This window comes from Tenrec ecaudatus, chromosome 15, assembly GCF_050624435.1.
Source record: "Tenrec ecaudatus isolate mTenEca1 chromosome 15, mTenEca1.hap1, whole genome shotgun sequence".
Classification (NCBI taxonomy): domain Eukaryota; kingdom Metazoa; phylum Chordata; class Mammalia; order Afrosoricida; family Tenrecidae; genus Tenrec; species Tenrec ecaudatus.
The window spans coordinates 94,411,971-94,419,300 of NC_134544.1; positions in this window are offsets into that span (position 1 = coordinate 94,411,971).

Consider the following 7,330-nt stretch of genomic DNA (forward strand, 5'->3'; position numbering starts at 1 on the left):
TTATGTTTGGCAGACCTTCCCCAATCCTCCCAAGGTTGAAGGAAGTAGAAATAATGGAATTCACCAACCGGTCCCGCATCAAGTGCCTGCAGGTTGTGCAGCAGGTGAGAGACAAATCAACTGCTCTGACACCTTCATTTTGCGTCCAACCAAGGGAATGGTGAAGAGGCAGCCCACAACTTGCAACCTGGAGACTGGACGTGGGTAAAGAAGCACCAACCCGACACCTTAGAACCTAGGTGGACTGGCCCATACTAGGTGATACTTACTACACCAACTGCTGTTAAAGTAGTGGGGAAGGGGGCATGGATTCATCAGTCACAAGTAAAAAAAAAGCCCTCCCTGAGCGTATCCTGAAAAGATGGACACTCAGAAAGACAGAAAAACCCTCAAAATTAAGGCTTTACAGAACTTAATGGTTTTGTCTGAGTATTGCTGACAGCACCAGACATTTCCCCCAACCAGAAACACATCTGTGGACTGCTATTCGAACCTCCAGCAGTGAATATGTAACCTCTTATACTGGGTATGGCCCCGTTTTCACTTTGATTTGTTTGACTTGCTAGGAAAGAGTTGGCATTCCGGATCCTTTAAAGATAAAGGGCACAATGGGGCCCATAACCGGAATCCCATCCTATGGGTGCAGAATACCCTCTATAGAAAGAAGGCTCCAAACAAACCATATCTATATATGCCTGGCTGATGGAACCCCTAACTGCCAAAGGGAGGGACATTACCATTGTGCAGCTTAGGATTGTGAAACTATCATCTTCAGGGTGGAAACTTGTTAACGGCGACCCTATTATTTTTATAAGAATGGGACTAAAGTCGGAGGGGTTTGATTCCACCACGTGTATAGTTTCCAAATGTAACCCAATAAGAATTGGATTCAAGCGTTATTGGGTTCACTGGGAAAACATGGGGAATTCAACATTATGTAAATGATAGAGATCCCAGGGCAACTTTTACTATCCAGCAAAGTAAAATATGGCAACCTCCCGTCCGTAAAAAGGCCCAAACCTGGTGATAAATCCTGAAGAGCTACAGCTGGGTGTCACTAAGATTCTTTTGCCGCACCCTCCAGACTTCAGTAACTTTCCCGTTCACCGCTAACCCAACTCAAAGGGCCCTTCCCATTCAGGAACCACCTCAAGGTTTTATGTTTGATACTCTGGATGCTGTATTCCAAATTATGAACTCAAATCCTAACCTCACAGCTGATTGTTGACTTGTCTGAACCCTGCTCCCCCTTACTATGTAGGCACAGGTACAAATAGCACTATTGGTGCAGAGTGTAATCAAATTAAAAATGTTAGTATGAAGGATTACACGAAGCAACAGTCTGTAGGTGAGGTTAGAATGGACTCAGTTCTAAGCTCACTTTAAGATTTGCAAGGGCAAGGGCTGTGTTTTTATTCATCTAATTAACCCTTAAGTATATCAAGATATCGAGATTTTTGCCTTCAAGCTGTTCCCATTGAACCAAATGTTAATCCTTATTTGTTATCTGCTCCAATGAGTACTTGCTTTACTCGTTCCACAGTACTAACACCCTGTCTCTTTTCCCCAGTATTAGCAGCGGACTCAGGTATTTGTGTACAGTGCATGTTGTTCCTCAAGTGTACCTGTATTCTGGTGAAGGAGGTAGGGATCACTTTGGAATTTCTGGATGAGTTAAAAGAGTCCCAATTTTGGTCCCACTGTTAGCAGGGCTTGGGATTATGGGATTAGCTGCAGTCGGGTCAGGTGCTTTAATACGAGGACATTTAAACTATCAGACTCTTAGTCAGCAAATTGATTTAGATTTACAGGGATTAAAAAACCCTGTTTCCCATTTAGAAAGATCCTTAGACTCCCTTGTAGAAGTTGTGTTGCAAAACCGCTCAGGGCTTGACTTTCTCTTTTTGAAACAAGGAGTGCTGTGCATGGCATTGGGAGAAACTTGTTTTATCCAAACCATTCGGGAATCATTAAAGATAGGTTAGCCCTGGTTAGGAAAAGATTAGAGGAAAGAGACAAGAAAAGAAATGAAGGAACCAGTTGCTTTGAAAAGCTGTTTAATTGGTCAACCTGGCTAACTACCCTAATAACGACCCTAGCCGGACCCCTAATCCTCCTCCTGCTAAGCTTCACATTTGAACCAATAATAACCAATAAGCTAGTGGCATTCCTTACACAGAAAGTACAAGCCATAAAACGCTTAGTGCTGAGCCCACCATACACTGGGCTGACTACTGCAGATTCAATGATTTCAACTTGGCTAAGAACAGGAGGGAATGTAGCAGCTCTGGGAGTAGCTTAAACAGCCTGACAAGAGAAGCCAGTTTGAGCTGACAGAGCCATTATGAATGGTAAATAAACTAGCTATGAACTGTCAATGAACTAGCTGATATTGGGGAGGTAGGCTGTGCAGACGTAGCCCAAGGGAATGTACAGAAGGAAATGGATATTCAGAAGGCTTGCAAGAACGACCAGAGCAGTTTTTGTTCAACTAAGGATGGCTAACCACAATACCCCACTTCTGTGCTCTGCTTGCTTGCTTGCACACCTGCACATTGCAAAAGTATAAAAACCTTTGCAAAATTAGACTGGAGGCCACTCAGTCTCCTCTCAAGAGAGCTGACAGTCCCTGAGCAGGAAATGAAACTTGTTCTGTTGACCTTGCCGGCGGTCTGGGTGGTTTTCTTTCTGGGAATGGACAGTAGCTACAACAGACACAGGTTGGCGCCATTCTGCCTGGGAGTGGGTCACGTGGCTGGGAAAATGGAGGCCGCAGGTTATGGCCTAGCCACAAGCCAGCCTGGGGCCAGCCACCCAGCCAGAGTCCTGCCAAATCCAACAGGGTGGACGCGGGCGCCCCCAGCCATCCGCTGGCCAGAGCCCCGGCACACCACTGAGCTGCGAGAAGGCTTTGGGAGTCAAAATCCTCCCAGCCTCCAGGCAGCAGTGTCCCAGTCCCCTCCCCAAATGCAGCCTGGGGAGGCAGGTGAGTTCCCGGGAAGGTAGGCACAGAAAGGCACTTCAAGTCCCGCACACCAGCAAGAAACGGTGCAAAGACGGACACAAAATGCTAGGGCTGTGGCAATACTCTAGAAGTGTCCACAGGGGCCTCCACGGTGTTGTGTGGGCACGGCACCTGGATTGGCACACCTAGGCCTGGCGAATTCAACTCAACAAATCTCCTGAGGGTGGTGAGGTGAAAGGAGCCAGAGGGGCTCGCAACCCGTGAGACCAGGATGGGAGGGCCCACTCCTGGGGCGGGCTTACATCATAGCTCCAATTCAGACAGCACCGCTTCTGTTAGACCTCTCCGGGGACAGGTATGCCTTGGTACTTGGCTCCACCTGAGAAACAGCTCATGCCGAGGCCTGGTTTGGGATCCCTGTGAGTTAGGGAGGCGTGATGGATGAAGTTGGTCAACCCCATTGGCTGAATTGTTTAATTGAATTCACCTGGCCTTGGTGAGCCAATGCAGGTGCAGCACCCACCCAGGCATATCTCCCCCTCCTGGCTGGAAACCTGAACTTCTGAGCATGCAGTGCGCCACTACTTCATGAGCCGGTAGCTCGGACATCTGGCCATGGGTAGTGGATGTGCCAGTCCCTATGCTAGCTCCCTAACAGGTTTCCCAGCCAAAGGTCTGCCTTCTGGAGCTTTTCTACAGAAAGCACTTAGTTCCGGACCTCTACGCATTCGGGGTGATGGATGCCTTTGTCTCCATGCTTGCTTCTTTGTAATTCTGGAATGGTGCTTGTTTCACAAGATCTGCGAGGTCAGGATTTCTGAGCTGGTTGGCTACCAAGCACAAAAAAATAACCAACAGATTGATATAGCAACTCCTATTTGGTTTATTATGGACCATACAAACGTGTGTCTGATACGTCTCTCCTAAATTTCTGAACCTTGACCTCCTTGCCACGTGTACATGGAAAGCAAGGATTCCAAACTCTGATCACCACATTTGACTGTTCCCCCAGCCCCTCTGAGCCTCACCCCCGCCCCTTGTCTTCCAGAGGCGCACTGTCAACCAGCAAAGTTGGGCCTCTCCATTTCTCAGAAGGTGAAGATTGTTATGTGAAATTACCCTGTGTTTAAATGTTAGTGATTATGCTATTTAAAAGACAAATGTGTGAGCCAACTGGGGGCAAACAAAACTCATTTCAAACACCAGCTCTGTGTCCTCTAAGGGCCCGTGTACAACTGCTACAACACAACAATGGGTCCTGCTGGGTCCCCATTAGCATCTGGGAGGAAGGCTGTTTATTTCAGGGAATCCTACCTTGGTCCCTTGGTGTTAATTGCAGACTCACTGAGTGACAGATTGTATCTGACACGCACCATGTTTACGGCAGCAAACACCAACACTTTGTCAAACTCCGTTTGGTATTGCTCCATCCCTCCATCATTCTCCCTAATGAAAAAAATAATTAACACATTCATATAAAAGCACAGGATGAGGAGAGCTTTAATTTATTCATCTAGTTCAGCGTCATCCCTGTTATCAATATATGACAAGTTAATGAGGCTTAATTAAAAAAGCAGCAGTAAAGTAATTTAGGAAACTGAGGGATTGTCACAAGTCCTGGTTGTGACAGCATGTTTTGTGCATCATGGAAGATAACAGATTTACCTTCTCTGGTATCTCATATCCATCATCCCCAAACTACCTGCTCTTCGGGGTAGAGAGAGCGAGCTTTTCTTTGAAAAAAGTGCCTGGGTTTGGTAGCTGCTCACAGGATGGCAGGTGTAACGTATTATGAGAACTTAACAAGGCTCTGAGAAGGTGGTTATTGGAAGGTCTGGCTGGAGAGTAAGGTCATGAATCCTGAAGGATTCAGGATCCAAAAGTCAAGTCATAACTGGATGCCAGAGACTTTCTTAATCCAGCCCTCTTTGCCCCTCCCCTAAAGCCAATACATTTTTTTTTTTTTTTGCTTCGGGAGGACTCCTTATACTCTTCTTACACAAGGGAATTGGTTACAAAACAAACATCAAAGAACTTGAACATTCCTAAACTCTTTTTTTTTCTTTTTTTAAAAAATTATTTAAAAACATTTTATTGGGGGCTCATACAACTCTTATCACAATCCATCCATCTATCCATGTGTCAAGCACATTTGTACATTTGTTGTCATCGTCATTCTCAAACATTTGCTTTCTGCTTGAGCCCTTTGGGTTTTTTTTTGGTTTTTTTTTGTTTTGTTTTTTTAATTTTAAAAATTTATTAGGGGCTCATACAATTCTTATCACAGTTCATACATATACATACATCAATTGTATAGAGCACATGTGTACAGTCCCTGCCCTAATCATTTTTTTCTCCTCTTTTCTTTTTTTACATTTTATTAGGGACCCATACAACTCTTATCACCATCCATACATATACATACATCAATTGTATAAAGCACATCCATACATTCCCTGCCCCAATCATTCTCAAAGCATTTGCTCTCCACTTAAGCCCCTTGCATCAGGTCCTCTTTTTTTTCCCCTCCCTCCCCTTTCCCCCCTCCCTCAAGCAAATACATTTCTAAGGGTTATGGATTCTACTTCAGAATCTTTCTCAAACCCAGGACCCTCTTCACCATTATTGGCTAGACCTGTTCACCTCTTGCCTTATATATAAAAATATGGGTTTATTGTAAGTCTGGGTCTGTTAGGTTTCTCAGGTGGGACATGTCTCGGTCCTTGGCTACACACTAGAAAGAAAGTCACACCAAAGCCTGGTTGGTGATCTGAGTGGATTTAGAAACAGGAGAGAAGGTTCCAGCATTACAGTAAACTGAACACGGGCACCCTCATGACACTGCACACCCAGCCCTGCTGAGAGGAAGGCAGGGAAGCAGCTGAAGGGGAGGGGCGGTGGTCTCCAGGTTCCAGCCTTTTAAGGGCTTTCAGCTGCGTGGTGTCAATTACACTCTCCTGGCTTGGGCTTGAATTGGTGTATGCCCCTTAGCCCACATTGGCTTCCAACGTCCTGTAGGGGGCCCTGTAAGTATGGAGAGGAACAACCCATTGTCTTGCTACCTAACAGGTCTATATTACTGTATGGCTACATTGAGATGGAACTAGCCTCTTTAGACAGCCTATGTGGTTCACCAGGAGCCACAGGCCCCAGCGTTCCCTGTTACCACCTTAAACTACTGTTGGAGTTTATATTACATGTGTGTGTGTGTGTGTGTGTGTGTGTGTGTGGGCATGGGACGTTTCCATGCCAGAGACCTGAAGTTTCACAAATAGGCATCCAGAACAGAACTCATACAGGCTCTAATAAGATGCTCAGATGCTTCTCACTAGGATGAGAATTCATCCAAGTGTGTGAGCAGTTCATATCTTGTAAGGGAGAACAGGTCAGTAGTGTAACCAGAGAAGAGAGCAAAGGTCAGGGGAAAGGGAGGAAGCACGCAGATATCTGTGCTCTGTGTTTGGTCACAAGACAAGAAACCAGGCCTCCCTGCAAAAGAAAGCAAAACAGCAGGTCCCTCGGATCTAGGACATCTTTAAACATGACCTATACAACACTCGGCTCAGGGAGGCACCTTGGAAAGCCATAAAAGCCCGAAAAGAGGGACAAGGAGAAAGCCCGAGTCTTTGGCTTTCCCTGCTGTGCTTTCAGTATTGAAATGTGTGTGCATGAAGCCTTTGAAATTTCTGAATCAGAGAGTGGATTCACAAGCGAAGCTCCTGCTTTATTCTTCACTGCATTTTAGCCCAACTCCTTGGTGAGACATGTAACAGAAATTCTGGACTTAGGAGCCACTTGATCCTTGGACACTAGGAGATTTCAGTGGAATCTGAAACAGGGCTCTAACCACCAGCTGGACTGGCCTAGGAAGCCCAAGTATTCAGTCTCCCAAACACCAACCTCCCATTGCTCTTCATCTGCCTCTACCTTGTTCAGCTTTAGTTGTCCGTGGAAACGCTTGGCACCCACCTGATGCTTCGGAACCCAGAAAGAAGGAAAGGTAAAACTGGGATTCAAATGAAACAGACTGAAGCAGGACCATAGCCAAGATGTGCCCAGGGCTCCCCGCAGCATTTGTCACCGTCATTCCTCTCTTCAGACTCAGATGTGGCAAGGTTCAGAAACAAGCTTTACCAGAAAGAACAGCTGTGAACCCAGCCTGCTTCCAAGTGAGAAAAAGCCCTTTACACATGAGTTCCTGAGGTCAGCCCAGCCCCTTCCCTCCCAGAGTCCCCTACTCTCTGGTGAAGCATTAAAGCAAGTCGAAGTAGAGATTTGCTAATAATTAAAAAAAATCACTTTTCACAATAGCACGGCACATTCTGGATGGCAATCACGGCTGCACAAAATGTATCCGTCCTCCAG